Here is a 16,304-nt window from a genome sequence, read left to right as displayed (position 1 = left end):
CCCGAGATGAGCCACTTGGTCCACAACGCCGCCTCCCAGCCCCCGCCCGCCCAGCCTATGACCGACCCTCAAGCCCCAGGAAATGCGACGCCTGGAGGACTTCCGACAACCGGCCGTTGTGCTTCCATTGCGGTGAGGCCGGCCATATTCTTCGTCACTGCCCGTACCGACGTATCGGTCTTCGAGGATTTGCCGTTAACGCCACCCGACCACGCTTCGGACAACGTCCGCACGAAATCGACGAGTACCTGCGTCGAGAAGAGTACACGCCGAACCGCTTTTCGCGCTCACCATCGCCGTCAACCTCGCGCTTTGCGTCGCCACGCCGCAGCTACGCAGCCGCGGTACGAGGAAGGTCGCCCAGCCCCCGTAGGGGAAACTAAAGGCAGCAACCTCTGGAGGTGAGGTTGCTCACGAGCTGAACGCCGAAGATCCTCCACCGACCACGCCCCATGAAGACGCTGCACCCGCGACGCCGCATGAAGAACCGACACTCGCTGCACCGACGCCGCACACAATGAGAACCTCGACCACGACGCAAGCTACCTTGAAATCGACGCCGCCACCCAGAGGAGCTTCGACCACACGCCCAACCCGTGACTCGCATACGCGACGAAGCCGTGACCCGACGCCGAGAGCGACATGCAATGCAAGAGCCAGGACCTCCGACCTAGAAGTGACTATCGACGGCCGGAAAGTTGCCGCTCTAGTCGACACAGGAGCCGATTACTCGGTGATGAATGGAACATTCGCTGCGCAGCTCAGAAAAGTCACAACGGCTTGGGACGGCCCACAAATTCGCACCGCTGGGGGCCACCTCATTACGCCATCAGGACAATGCACAGCGCGAGTGACTGTCAAAGGACATACCTATCCTGCGACCTTTGTTGTGCTACCGCAATGCTCCCGCGAAGTGATCTTGGGTATGGATTTCCTTAATGAGCATCAGGCGATCATCGACCTGCGATCCAAGCTGATCACGCTTTCGACGGACGAAGCCATCGCTTCGATGAAAACTCGGGAAAATCACGTTGCCCTAAGTGTCCTGGAGGAAGAAGTGAGCGTCCCACCCCGTTCAAGCGTTATCGTGACCGTAGGCGCCACGAAAGCCATAAACACTGAAGCCATCATCGAGGGGAACATGCAGTTGCTACTAGACCGAGGAATCAGCATCGCAAGAGGCATCGCACATTTCCGCAATGGCCAGGCCGAAGTACTGCTGACTAACTTCAGCGAAGAATACCGGCATATTAACAGAGGAACGACGATTGCTTTCTACGACGAAATATCTGACGTGCGAGATTCCTTCGCCCTCTCCGACCCCTCCGCAGAAGATCCGCCTGACCAAGAGAACTCGCCCACTTTCGACATCAACCCAGCCCTGCACCGGAACAGACAAGACCAGATCCGCAATCTGCTTCAAAACTACAGTGAGTGCTTTTCGACATCGCCGAAGGTGCGACAGACGCCAATTGCCAAGCATCGCATTATAACGGATCAACACGTCCGACCTCTCCGTCAAAGCCCCTACCGTGTGTCTCCGCGAGAACGACAAGCCATCCGGGACCAAGTCGAAGAAATGCTTCGCGACGACGTCATCCAGCCTTCAAACAGCCCATGGGCGGCACCGGTTGTTCTGGTGAGAAAGAAAGACGGCGCACTTCGATTCTGCGTGGATTACCGCCGCTTGAACAACATAACAAAGAAGGACGTCTACCCCCTCCCCCGCATCGACGACACACTGGACCGCCTCTGCAACGCCAAATATTTCTCATCGAAGGACCTCAAGAGCGGCTACTGGCAAATTGAGGTCGACGAAAGAGATCGCGAGAAGACAGCATTCATAACTCCGGATGGGCTGTTTGAGTTCAAGGTGATGCCATTTGGTCTCTGTTCCGCACCAGCGACGTTTCAGCGAGTAATGGATACAGTGCTGGCAGGCCTGAAGTGGCAGATTTGTCTGGTATATTTAGATGACGTCGTTGTCTTCGCCTCGAACTTTGAAGAGCACCTCAAAAGACTTCGAACAGTACTAGACGCAACCAAGTCGTCTGGCCTAACCTTGAAAGCAGAGAAATGCCACTTTGCCTACGAAGAGCTGCTGTTTCTAGGCCACATCGTTAGCAAGGAAGGAGTACGCCCAGACCCGCAGAAAACAGCCGCTATTGAACAGTTTCAACCGCCGGCCGATAAGAAAGCAGTGCGCAGATTTCTCGGACTATGCGCATATTACCGACGATTTGTGAAAAACTTTTCGCGCATCGCCGAGCCCCTGACCCAACTGACGAAGGCAGACGTGCCGTTTAAATGGGAAGCGCCGCAAGCAGAAGCCTTCAAAGAACTTCAGCGTCGTTTACAGTCCCCACCGATCCTTGCGCATTTTGATGAAAACGCCGATACTGAAGTTCATACCGACGCAAGCAGCGTGGGACTAGGCGCCGTTCTCGTTCAAAAAAGTGACGGGCTGGAGAAGGTCATCGCATACGCTAGCCGTTCCCTTTCCAAGGCCGAGGCTAACTATTCGACCACTGAGAAGGAGTGCCTTGCCATCATCTGGGCTACGTCGAAATTCCGCCCCTACCTCTACGGACGGCCGTTCAAGGTGGTCAGCGACCACCACGCGCTCTGCTGGCTTGCCAATTTGAAGGATCCCTCTGGCCGACTCGCTCGATGGAGTCTGCGTCTCCAGGAGTTTGACGTCACCATCGTTTACAAGTCCGGACGCAAGCACACTGACGCCGATTGCCTCTCACGAGCCCCTGTAGATGCACCGCCGCTGGACGACGATGAGGACGCCTTCCTGGGACCCATCAGCGCAAGCTCTTTTGCTCAGCAGCAACGCTCGGACCCCAACCTAAAAGGCCTCATCGAGTACCTGGAAGGCAAGGTTTCTTCACCCCCCGCTTCATTCAAGCGAGGACTGTCTTCTTTCTGTGTGCAGAATGAGGTCCTTGTGAAGAAGAACTTTACAGCGAACAAAACAGCCTACCTCCTTGTTGTACCTACTTGTCTCCGCGAAGAAGTTCTACAGGCTTCACACGACGAGCCGACAGCTGTACATCTCGGGTTTACTCGCACCCTCCGCCGCATTCAAGACAAGTATTACTGGCCCCGACTGTCTGCCGATGTCGCACACTATGTGAAAACATGCCGAGATTGTCAGCGACGAAAGACTCCTCCCACACGACCAGCAGGATTTCTGAACCCCATTGAACCTCCCTCAAGACCCTTTCAGCAGATTGGCATGGACTTGCTTGGCCCTTTTCCAACGTCAACATCTGGAAATAAGTGGATCATCATAGCGACCGACTACCTGACCCGCTACGCCGAGGCGAAAGCCCTACCGAACGGAACAGCAGCAGAAGTGGCCAAATTTTTCGTGGAGTGCATTCTTCTTCGACACGGCGCCCCCGATGTGCTCATCACGGACAGAGGAACAGCATTTACGGCGGAACTCACGCAAGCCATCCTGCGCTACAGCCAAACCAGCCACCGGAGGACAACTGCATACCATCCGCAGACCAACGGACTGACCGAGCGCCTGAACAAAACCATCGCCGATATGCTGGCTATGTATGTCGATGCCGAACATAAAACCTGGGATGTCATCCTGCCTTACGTCGTCTTCGCCTACAACACCGCAGTGCAGGAGACCACCCAGATGACGCCTTTTAGGCTCGTCCATGGCAGGGATGCCACGACCACGCTAGACGCCATGCTGCCCAACGTTACAGAAGAAGAGAACGTCGACGTTGCCGCCTACCTTCAACGCGCAGAAGAAGCTCGAAGGCTTGCCCGATTACGGATCAAAGATCAGCAGCGGTCCGACGCCAGACGCTACAACCTACGAAGACGCAACGCGGAATACAAGCCAGGAGACCAAGTCTGGGTGTGGACGCCCATTCGCCGCCGTGGATTGAGTGAAAAGCTTTTGCGCCGCTATTTCGGCCCGTACAAGGTTCTTCGTCGGCTGGGTGAACTGGATTATGAAGTCATCCCTGACGCAATGACTGCATCCCAGCGACGCCGCGTACGACCAGAAGTTGTCCATGTAGTCCGTCTGAAGCCGTATTATGCGCGCTAAAGGCCGCTGCATTTCCATGCTCTATTTTCGCAAGATCCGTTTTTTTTCCCTTACTAGTCGCAATATTTGTTTTGATGCATCGGGTCGATGCTTCTTTGAGAGGGGAGTAATGCCGCGAATATTTGCAGTGTTTATTCGTTTTTCAAATCTGCCGCGACACCACCTTATCGCTTTGTTTGCGACGCAAGACGCGACTAGATTTATCTCGATTGATCGCAGCCAGGCAAAGCTGATTCTACGTTGTTCCGGAATGTTCTAGTAACTTTGCGCCCTTTATCTCGAATGTTCGCTATCAGCTTTAAATTGAGCACGGCCGACAGCGGCGGGCATTCTGTTCGACGACCGCCGAGCACGCTTGTCGCTTCGCCGCCGCCGAGTGATTCAGTCCATTTTGGGTGCAAGTCAGCCCAATAAACAGTTCCTTTAGAAGATCCTTTCGTCCGTCTTCATCGCTGCTTCGACTGCTGTCACCACTACGTGACAATAAGTACATTTGTTGTGAGCCTTAGTATACGATGTTAGCTAAACTGTTATGGAAGCGCAGGTTGTCTTGAACGCAGGCGGTCGACCCGGGAAGGTGGTTCCAATCTTCTGATGTACGGGAATGAACGACTGCCAACAAGCTTTTGTTTCGTATGACGGTATGCAGCCTTTGTGAACGCGGTCTCGCCGTGGAGAAATGAAAGACGGATCAGATATGATTTTGTCGCGTAGATTGCGACAGTCGGAAAAAAATTTATGAAATAAATGTAACCGTTAAAATTTTCGACGGGCAGCTAAAGTTTGAAGGTTAGGCGTGTTTTCAAGGAAGGGACACTTGCAGAGACAATTTTGAACTCGTCTCAATTTCATCCACAACTTGCATGCCATCATGCCCCCAGCGGGGCGTTATTTCGATTTTCGATACATCTTAGTGGCTCGAATATTTCGTGACAAAATAAAAAAGCACTGTGTTTCAGCGTGGTAAGATACCGGCGAATATTCCTTCACGGCCACCAAGGCTAACCTGACTAACACGACCAGAGGTAGACGTGTGGCATCAAAAATCTCGACCTCACCTCAGCCTCACAAAAAATTTGCAGCCCTCACGCTAAGCTCATTGCTTCAGCTTGAGTTCATCTGAAACGCCCTCAGGCGACCACACTCAAACTCACCTAAATCTCCAATTTTGAGGATGAGGTCAGCTGCTCGACTTCAGACAAAAAAAAATGCGATTAAGAATTTTTTATCCAAAATAATTCTGAAAATCCTGTGAGTGAGGACGCCAAAATGATGACAGTGCCATGCAAAGACTACTTAAAACAATAGCGGCACTAAGTGATATGTAATTATTTAATAACGTGCGTACGGACACTACTCATATGTGCCTGCAGTAGGAGAAGCTTATAGTCTGGGATAAGACCTCACAGAGTTTACGGCCTGCGGACAGGGGTGTGCTTCATGCGGGTACCATCAGTACGTCGGAGGGTACTTTTAAGAGCGTTTATTCATCACGTTTCTCAATTTTATGGGGTCTGCCACCACTCTTCGGCGTGAAATTTTCTGTCCCAGGAGTTCAAGATGGCGGAACCATATAAATCGATATAGCAACCAAATTGGCGATTGATTGGTGACGTCATAATATATTGAATTGGTTATTGATTTGTGACATAATATAGGGAGCAACAAACGCTTACAGCTTTCGCTCCGTATACCTTAATCCATATTCTTTTTTTTTTTCACGGCTGCCTTATATTTTGCAGACGAACCTCAATCTACGCAATACCTACAGTTGAGCGATAAAAGCCAACCGTATCCAAGGAAGAGCTCTGCGGTTCAGCTTCACGACAATCTAAAGTACACTGGTTGCTTTGCGAGGCGCCTGTATTTATTGCTTGAGTATATGGTTGCCTCGAATCAAAGGATCTAAACAAAATGTAGCACTCCGCAGCTTGCACAAGGTTTTTACATTAAATATTCTATCGGAGCAGTTAAAAGCCAAAAAAACAGCTGACTTGAAGGTCAAAACTGAGTTTGAGGCCTTTCGTTTGCTTGCTTTGAATGAGTGATAAAATTGGTTTTCGAGGAAAGGACATGGCGCAGTAACTGTATCGCTTCCCGGTGGACACCTCAATCATGTCGTGAGGGAAGAGAGAAAGGAGGTAGTTGAACAAAAAAGAGAAAGAAGTGCCATAGTTAAGAAATCATGAATAAAACAACCGCCAAAGATATTAACGCGCACTGATATCAGCACACGGGAGTCGAATACAGCAGAATAATGAAGGCCGAATCGGATACTCTCGATCCCACTAGACCACTTACAAAGCGCCCACTGGAGACAAATTAAAACCAACTGAACCCCACCCCCTCAGTTTGCCCACATGTTCCACCCCACCCTCTTTGCTCTGTGCTGTACCACCTGCTGAGCCAGTTACATCTCACTATCATTATATCTGAGAATGCCCACACCCAGTCTGTCTGTGCCCCACCCGTTTCGATCAGCTCATGTTGACCGAGCAAGGCAAGTTGGAGGGGAAGGGCTGAGGTAGTCGGGAGACTCCCAGGAAAGATTAACCAATATTTTAAATACAGTTTATTCCCTAGCTCTTATTTCTAACACAATATTGGTGCACCCTGAACATAGTGTATGCTTTTGCACTGTCTTTGTGCCTTAAGTAGTTTCAGGTGATTGTTCGTGTGAGGTATTTACTCTGATAATAATAGTTGTTTTTTTAGAAAACGAAATGGCGCAGTACCTGTCATATTGTTGGACACCTGGACCGCACCTTAAGGGAAGGGATAAAGGAGGGAGTGAGCGACGAAAGGAAGAGAAAGGTACCGTAGTGGAGGGCGATGGAATAATTTCGACCACCTCGGGATCTTTAACGTGCACTGACATCGCACAGCACACGGGCGCCTTAGCGTTTTGCCTCCATAAAAACGCAGCCGCCGCGGTCGGGTTCGAGCCCGGGAACTCCGGATCAGTAGCCGAGCGCCCTAACCACTGAGCCACCGTGGCGGGCCGCTAAATATCCCCAGTTGGTCAAAATTATTCCGGAGCTTTCCACTACGGCGCCCATTTCTTCCTTTCTTCTTTCACTCCCCTCATCCTTTACAATCGAACCCGACCGCGGCGGCTGCGTTTTTATGTAGGCAAAACGCTAAGGCGCCCTTGTGCGGTGCGATGTCAGTGCACAATAAAGATCCCCAGGTGGTCGAAATTATGCCGGAGGCCTCCACTACGGCACCGCTTTCTCCCTTTCTTCTTTCACTCCCTCCTTTATTCCTTTCCTTACGGCGCGGTTCAGATGTTCAACGATATATGAGACAGATACTGCGCCATATTTCCTTTCCCCAAGAACCAACCAACCAACCCTTACAGCCCTGTTAGGCTCCTCAATTACTCAGAGGCGCGTAGCCCACGGTAATTAGTATCCATGTCAGTTCCTAGAATTTCCCAGTTGTGCGCATGCGCCGTTACCATTGCAACCGAAGAGGAGCAAAGTGCAGCGTGCTCTTACCGTCGCCGCGGCCGCGTGCCTGCTCGACTATCAGAGCTGGTCAAAGCCGAGCGTGACGTCACGTGGATGAGCAGTTGTAAGCATGCGCCGATACTATGGTAACCAGAGAGACCCCACAGCGGCGCCGCGCTCTTCGTCGCCGCCTCGCCGGACGCCCCTCTATCACCCGAACTCCGCGTTGCATGCGCAGCAATCCGTATAAAAGGCGGAGATGTAGTGGGCGTCTCTATCACAACGTTTGACATGCATGCAGGAAGGAGAGTCCAGCCGCTGCTAATCGGCGGTACAGCCAAGAGAAGATTAACTCTTCCGATCCAGGAGGTTGTCGCCTGGCAACTGGCTTGAACCAAATAACGCTGGAGTCTGTGTGTACATGAAACAGGTATCACCGCTGTCAGACATCTCCCTTCGATTGCGGTGACTAATGGTGAGGCCTGCTGGTTCTGCTTGGTGGTGCTAGTGGTTTTTGATTAAAATAGTAGTAAAAAGGAAGGAAAAGATTTTTGCTAGCCCCCGCATCTGCCATCGATAATGAAGCACCTGAGCTGGGGCAGCGGAAATAAAGGATAGCAGGCAGAATGGAGAAATGAAATGAAAGAGGTGAGGGGACAGGAAGAGAGGATAGGGGAGAAGTAATATGTACAAACTATTTACACAATAAGAAATGTTTCCAGGTTGCGCGCTGGAAAGCGGCATTGTCATCCAAGGAGTCTACGTGGCACCGGGAACTTCTGTCAAGGAGACGATTTTGGTGGTTGCCACATACCATCTGTACCAGCCTACGGCACGGTTTCACAGTTGTGTGCGACTTTGGGTGATTTCAACAGGAAACAGGACTCTCTTAGCCAGTGTATGAAATAAAGTTTGACTTTAATGTAGCTTCGGACCCTCACGTCCAGACTACACAATGGGGAACTACTATAGAGCTTCTATACTAAAGAGGCTCTAACCAAATTAAATGCTGTATCGACAAAATTGAGACCGCTGCATGCTACTTCATATATAATCGGGCAGTCTTCGTCTCGGTCAAGCAAAATGAATAAAATATGTGTACCTAATGTGTCTCTCATTGCTAAACATAGTGATCCCAACAAGCTCAGCCAAGGAAACGTACCTCTCGCTACGTATATCCTGAAATAGCCAAGCTAAGCCAAAGCGAATTTTTTGGGGGTTCTGCTACCACCACCCTCCCCAAATTGGTTGAAATTACTCCGGAGTCCTCCACTACGGCACCCATTCCTTTCTTATTTCACTCCCTCCCTTATCCCTTCCCATACAGGCGCGGTTCAGGTGTCAGCCGAGATATGACAGATACTGCGCCATTTCCTTTCCTCAAAACTAATTTTCTGTTTTTTTTTCAGTGGCGGCGTTTCTATGGAGGCGAAACGCAAAGTTGTCCGTGTGCAGTTCGATGTTAGTGCATGTTAAATATCTCCAGATGGTTAAGATTATTCCGGAGCCCTCCACTACGACACCTTTTTTTCCTTCTGTCACTCCCTCCTTTATCCCTTCCCTTACGGCGCGGTTCAGGTGTCCGCCGATATGTGAGACAGATACTGCGCCATTTCCTTTCGCCAAAAACCAATTTTCCAATTTCCGCACGAGTGCGGAGCCCCATGTATTGGATTTAATTTTCATTCCTCGATCTATATGTGGATTTTAGCGGTGTAGTGCGGATTACAAGTGTAATACCCTGTCGGAAAATCCAGCATGGTTTATGGTCGCACTAATAATGGGCATGCTGTCAATAATATCGGGTATGTCGGGGATCATGAGGGTCAAACCGGGACGTGGTGGCGATGTCGGACATTTGTTGGGAGGCTTACCGGGCATGTCGGACAAATGAAAATGGGAACAGAAAACGGTGCGAAGTTTGGTGTCCACGAAAGAAATGATGCTGGGCATGCAGCAACCCATAGCGGTGATAATAGCAGCAATGGGTGGGATGTCTGCTCATTGCTGGGCATCGCGAACGGCGATGGGCAGGTGTTGGTGATCAAATGATCAAAACCGTCATGCTGAACGCATGGTTACTCAATTCTGATTTTGTTTGGAACTCTAACAGGGGCGTGCACAAAGCACTTCGTGCTCGGATGAAATCACTGCAGCTATAGATTTGGGCCAATTGTACACTGCGGCGACGAGTAATTGTTCCGAACGTGTTACTACTCGGTCTCAAGTAAACGGATAATATATATATATATATATATATATATATATATATATATATATATATATATATATATATATATATATGAAAGTTGAAAACGCTTCATTTAGCCATAGATTTATTTTGAGTCGACGTTTCGGACAGAGCCTGTCCTTTCTCAAGACTGAAGTTACAGGGGTCTTCTTCCTCTTCTTAAGGAGTTGGCACTGGCACACATGTACGACACATGAACAAAAGAAACAAACGGTGGCAAAGAATACCAGAAAAGATACAGATAGAAAGGGAAAAAAGGGGGAACAAATAAAAAAGAAAAACGTGTTGTACCCCGCCGCCCACCCCGAAGCCGCGGGGAGCCGACCCCGGACGAGGGAAACAAAAAAAAAGGAAAACACGGAGCGGGAGAGGATAATGGCTACCCATCAAGGCAACAGAGCGGCGGCGTGTAAGGTGGACAGGAGCAGACGGTGGCGGGATCGCCCTACACACAAAAGTTAAAGACGCGTGCACTCGCGTGCCCCGTACACAAAGAGTAAACAAATAAACAGAATAAAATGCAGACAGGGTCGGAGCTTCCGTCATCTTGAACCACTTCGGCAGCCAGAGCCAAGGCCGAATCAGCGGCGCCGTGAGCTTAACTAAACACACGTGCACTGTGCATGAAAACACCCAGACACACAGCAGTAAAACATCCGAGCTCATGCCAGTGTCGTGTGGCGGCTAAATGACAATGGCGGGAGCATTTAAGCGAGTAAGGTGTACAGAAACAGACGGTGGCGGAATTGTCCAACATATATAAATTGGAGATGCTTGCACTCGCGTGACCTGGCCAGAAAAAGTAAACAAATACACAAAATAAAATGCAGACAGGACAGGAGACTTCCGTCATCTGGAACCATTTCCGCAGCCCGAGTCAAGGTAGAATCAGCGGCGCCGTGAGCTTAACTACACACACGTGCACTGTGCCTGAAAACACCCACAAAAGAAAAAAAGTGGAAAAACATCCGAGTTCGGCCAAGTGTGGTGTGGGAGGTAAATGTGAATGGCGTGAGCAATTAGGCAAGGGTTCTTCAATTGCACCCCGTCGTCAAGGTAATCGAACTGGGAAGATAGGGGCAGGATGGGGTAGGGAATGAAGAAATTTGTGTGAGCTTGAAAAAGATGTCGCTGGCAAGAAACGACCGAGGTATGTCAAGCTGGCTCTCGTAATGTCAGCAACGGCCCTGCAAGGGGCGGATGGAGGACAATACACCTGGACTTTCATTAATGCCGTGAGGAATTGTTTCAAATTTGTAAAGGAAGTACGACTCGCGTTGTTCTCTTTCCAGGGTGTTGTGGAACCCACCCTGTAGGACTGTTAACTTAATTGCATCAAATGGGTGGTTTCGCTCATTAATGTGTTTTGACAAGGGAAGGTTGGGTAGGGATAAGATATGCGCGCGGTGGTTATTAAAGCGAATTCGTAGAGGGTTGACGGTCTGTCCAATGTACTGCATACTGCACACACTGCATTCTAGGAGGTATATTACGTTGCAGGAATCACAATCAAAGTTGCCATTAATTTCCCATTTGAAGCCTGAAGCTGTGCTTACTGCACAGCTTGATGTTTGTATGTGTTTGCAGACCTGGCATCTACTTTTTCCACAGGGCCGGCACCCCAAAACCGGCTGGTTATTTGTTTTTGAGTGTACAAGAATATTTTTAATGTTTTTTGGTCGTCTGTAGATCACGTGAGGGGGAGCAGTGAAAATTTTGGTGAGGCGCTCGCTTTGTTCGAGGATGTTGAAATGTTTTCTGAGGATTTTGTTTACGTTAGGCGGGTTACTGGTGAAGGTAAGTACGAGATTGGCCCGGTGGTCTGTTTCGTCGTTGTAGCGACATCCCTCCAGTATTTGCTCTCGGTTGAGTTTAGATGCCTTTTCAATGGCATCGTCGACAATGGCGGGGGGGTATCGTTGCTTAATGAGGACTTCTCGCATGCGTTTGGAATTTTTTACGAAGTCCTCGTCTTGGGAACATATTCTTTTAAATCGATGTGCCTGGGAGTATGGGATGCTTGTTTTAGAGTGACGAGGATGGCAGCTTTGGAAGTGTAGGTATTGTTGGCGGTCCGTCGGTTTTCTATATACACCGGTGGTAAGTGAGCCTTGGTTTACCGAAATCTCAACATCTAGAAAGTTAATTTTGGTGTTGGAGTACGTGTAAGTGAAAGATATGTTGGGGTGGACGAGGTTGAAGTTTTCAATAAAACGTACGAGTTCTTGCTCTGTGTCAGTCCATATTAAAAAGATGTCATCCAAGTAGCGTTTGTATAGGGTGGGCTTAATGGGGCAATCTTTCAGAAATTTGGATTCAATACTATGCATGAAGATATTGGCGTAGGTTGGTGCCATCCTTGTACCCATGGCTGTGCCATTAATTTGCAAATAGTGTTCATTGTTAAATTCGAAGTTGTTATATTCGAGTACGATTTTTGCCAGTATTTCTAAAACACGTGGGGTAGGGGTTTCCTCCTTTCTGTTTTGTTCATACGCTTCGATCAGAGATTTAATGCCATCGGAATGAGGAATGTTTGTGTAGAGAGAGACTACATCTAGTGTTGCCAGGATGGCTCCTTCCGGGAGTTTGAGACCTGCTATTGCGCGAAGGAAATGGTTTGTGTCGCGTATGTATGATGCGTGTGTTGTTGGAATATGTCTAATTAGTGTGTCAATCAACTGGAAATTGGTTCTGTAATCGTGCCAATGCCAGATACTATAGGGCGGCCAGGATTATTCTTTTTGTGGATTTTCGGTAACATGTAGAATCGGCCCGGCGACGGGTGTGGTGCGGTGAGGGCTTTAGATAACCGTAGGGATATGTCCCCATTCTTCGCAAGTTGACCCAGGGTCTCCGCTACAAAATGTTGGTATTGCGCAGTTGGGTCTGCTTCAAGACGTTGATAGAAACTAATGTTAGAGAGTTGTCTCAAGCCTTCTTCAATGTATTTTTCGCTGTCCATGACAACTATACCACCTCCCTTATCCGCTGGTTTTATGATTATATCTGTCCTTCTGCTCAGAGCCTTCAATGCATCCCGTTCGTTTTTAGACAAGTTCTGCCTCCCTGGAGTTTGGTTCTTGTAGGCGTAAATAATGTCTTTCTGGACGGCGTTAATGTACATGTCCAAGTGTTTGTCCCTTCCTATACTAGGAGTCCAGTGGTGGTTAGTAACGACGAGTTCTCTGCTATCCGCGGTAACCCGCGCCCGATCGAAGAAGTATTCCCGGAGTCGCAACATTCATGCAAAGTTGTCCAAATCTTTTAACACCGAGAATTCGCTGTATTTACCGGTGGTAGGGCAAAATGTAAGGCCTCGAGAAAGGACGGATATTTCCTCTGTCGTTAAGGCCCTGGTTGATAGATTAATATTATTGTGCTGGAAAGCAAAGTCGGCGCTTGGAACCGCAAGATTATTATTAGTAGATGCTGTCGTTTCAGATCGTTCTACGCGTGTTTCTTGAACTCTTGACGTTTGTGTCGTTCTACTGGATTTGTTGTTGGAGTTTATTATAATAGTGGGGTTAATATTTGTAGCTGCCTCCGTTCTTGATTCTTTTTCGCTTGTTATTGATTTTGACCACACGTGTTCTGGAACCCCGTCTCAAATAAATTTTTTGTGTTTGGTCTTGCGTACCTCAGTCGCTCTCTTTTCTTCAAAGAACATAAGCTCTGTGGCCTCCAGCGCGGTAAGGGTAATTTGTTGATGAGCACGACTCTCTTCCATTCTCAGAGCCACCAACGCCTTCTCAAAGTGGCCAATGGTAACTACAAGCAAATTTAAAGAGGCAGATTGTAGTATACGATTCCAATTAGCCTTCTCCTCTTCACACAGGTCACCCATTGATGGTGTTAGCGACACTTGTAAACCTTTTGGTACGATTTTTGATTCAAGATAGGCCTTTAGGCTATGAATATGTAGTTCATGCCTAATTCGTTTATCCACAATTTTTCTTAATTTTAAAAATTTATAGTTATTTGAGGCAGGCTGTCGGTAGGATGAGTGAGAGAGAGTCGGCGTACTCACGCGGCCTGAATGTCACTGTTGACGAACCCGTTGTGCCGAACCGCAGCGCTTTCGAAGATCGTAGCGTGATAGAGGGGTGCTGGGAAGCTCTTCTTTCCGGCTGGATATCGTATCAACCTGGCCCTCCACCGTGGAAGCCAGTTGACGCTGCGCTGCACTAGAATGGCCTGATGCTCCGCCTGGGCTTGCTGGAGTACTGGCGCCGCTTGCTCCGGATTTCGGTGTTGTGCTGGGAGTGGTGGGGGTATGTACATGGTTGGCCTTAGATGGTGGTTGTTGTCGGTGGGTTCCAGCGGATAAGCTTGTTGCTGAGGTGGATCTCTCGGCGGTGCTGTCTCGTGTGGTGTCCCTGGGCGACTTCGGGAGAGCAGGAACAACTTTACTCTCCAATTTGCGAAGATGTGGTGGCCGCGTTGGTGTTGGCAGTAGAGCCCTGCGTTGGGTCGAAAAATGAACTACATATTCATAGCCTAAAGGCCTATCTTGAATCAAAAATCGTACCAAAAGGTTTACAAGTGTCGCTAACACCATCAATGGGTGACCTGTGTGAAGAGGAGAAGGCTAATTGGAATCGTATACTACAATCTGCCTCTTTAAATTTGCTTGTACTTACCATTGGCCACTTTGAGAAGGCGTTGGTGGCTCTGAGAATGGAAGAGAGTCGTGCTCATCAACAAATTACCCTTACCGCGCTGGAGGCCACAGAGCTTATGTTCTTTGAAGAAAAGAGAGCGACTGAGGTACGCAAGACCAAACACAAAAAAAATTATTCGAGACGGGGTTCCAGAACACGTGTGGTCTAAATCAATAACAAGCGAAAAAGAATCAAGAACGGAGGCAGCTACAAATATTAACCCCACTATTATAATAAACTCCAACAACAAATCCAGTAGAACGACACAAACGTCAACAGTTCAAGAAACACGCGTAGAACGATCTGAAACGACAGCATCTACTAATAATAATCTTGCGGTTCCAAGCGCCGACTTTGCTTTCCAGCACAATATTATTAATCTATCAACCAGGGCCTTAACGACAGAGGAAATATCCGTCCTTTCTCGAGGCCTTACATTTTGCCCTACCACCGGTAAATACAGCGAATTCTCGGTGTTAAAAGATTTGGACAACTTTGCACGAATGTTGCGACTCCGGGAATACTTCTTCGATCGGGCGCGGGTTACCGCGGATAGCAGAGAACTCGTCGTTACTAACCACCACTGGACTCCTAGTATAGGAAGGGACAAACACTTGGACATGTACATTAACGCCGTCCAGAAAGACATTATTTACGCCTACAAGAACCACACTCCAGGGAGGCAGAACTTGTCTAAAAACGAACGGGATGCATTGAAGGCTCTGAGCAGAAGGACAGATATAATCATAAAACCAGCGGATAAGGGAGGTGGTATAGTTGTCATGGACAGCGAAAAATACATTGAAGAAGGCTTGAGACAACTCTCTAACATTAGTTTCTATCAACGTCTTGAAGCAGACCCAACTGCGCAATACCAACATTTTGTAGCGGAGACCCTGGGTCAACTTGCGAAGAATGGGGACATATCCCTACGGTTATCTAAAGCCCTCACCGCACCACACCCGTCGCCGGGCCGATTCTACATGTTACCGAAAATCCACAAAAAGAATAATCCTGGCCGCCCTATAGTATCTGGCATTGGCACGATTACAGAACCAATTTCCAGTTACATTGACACACTAATTAGACATATTCCAACAACACACGCATCATACATACGCGACACAAACCATTTCCTTCGCGCAATAGCAGGTCTCAAACTCCCGGAAGGAGCCTTCCTGGCAACACTAGATGTAGTCTCTCTCTACACAAACATTCCTCAATCCGATGGCATTAAATCTCTGATCGAAGCGTATGAACAAAACAGAAAGGAGGAAACCCCTACCCCACGTGTTTTAGAAATACTGGCAAAAATCGTACTCGAATATAACAACTTCGAATTTAACAATGAACACTATTTGCAAATTAATGGCACAGCCATGGGTACAAGGATGGCACCAACCTACGCCAATATCTTCATGCATAGTATTGAATCCAAATTTCTGAAAGATTGCCCCATTAAGCCCACCCTATACAAACGCTACTTGGATGACATCTTTTTAATATGGACTGACACAGAGCAAGAACTCGTACGTTTTATTGAAAACTTCAACCTCGTCCACCCCAACATATCTTTCACTTACACGTACTCCAACACCAAAATTAACTTTCTAGATGTTGACATTTCGGTAAACAAAGGCTCACTTACCACCGGTGTATATAGAAAACCGACGGACCGCCAACAATACCTACACTTCCAAAGCTGCCATCCTCGTCACTCTAAAACAAGCATCCCATACTCTCAGGCACATCGATTTAAAAGAATATGTTCCCAAGACGAGGACTTCGTAAAAAATTCCAAACGCATGCGAGAAGTCCTCATTAAGCAACGATACCCCCCCGCCATTGTCGAC

Source organism: Amblyomma americanum, chromosome 1, assembly GCF_052857255.1.
Source record: "Amblyomma americanum isolate KBUSLIRL-KWMA chromosome 1, ASM5285725v1, whole genome shotgun sequence".
Classification (NCBI taxonomy): Eukaryota; Metazoa; Arthropoda; class Arachnida; order Ixodida; family Ixodidae; genus Amblyomma; species Amblyomma americanum.
The sequence above is the reverse complement of the archived record's forward strand: the minus strand, read 5'-3'. Positions refer to the sequence as shown.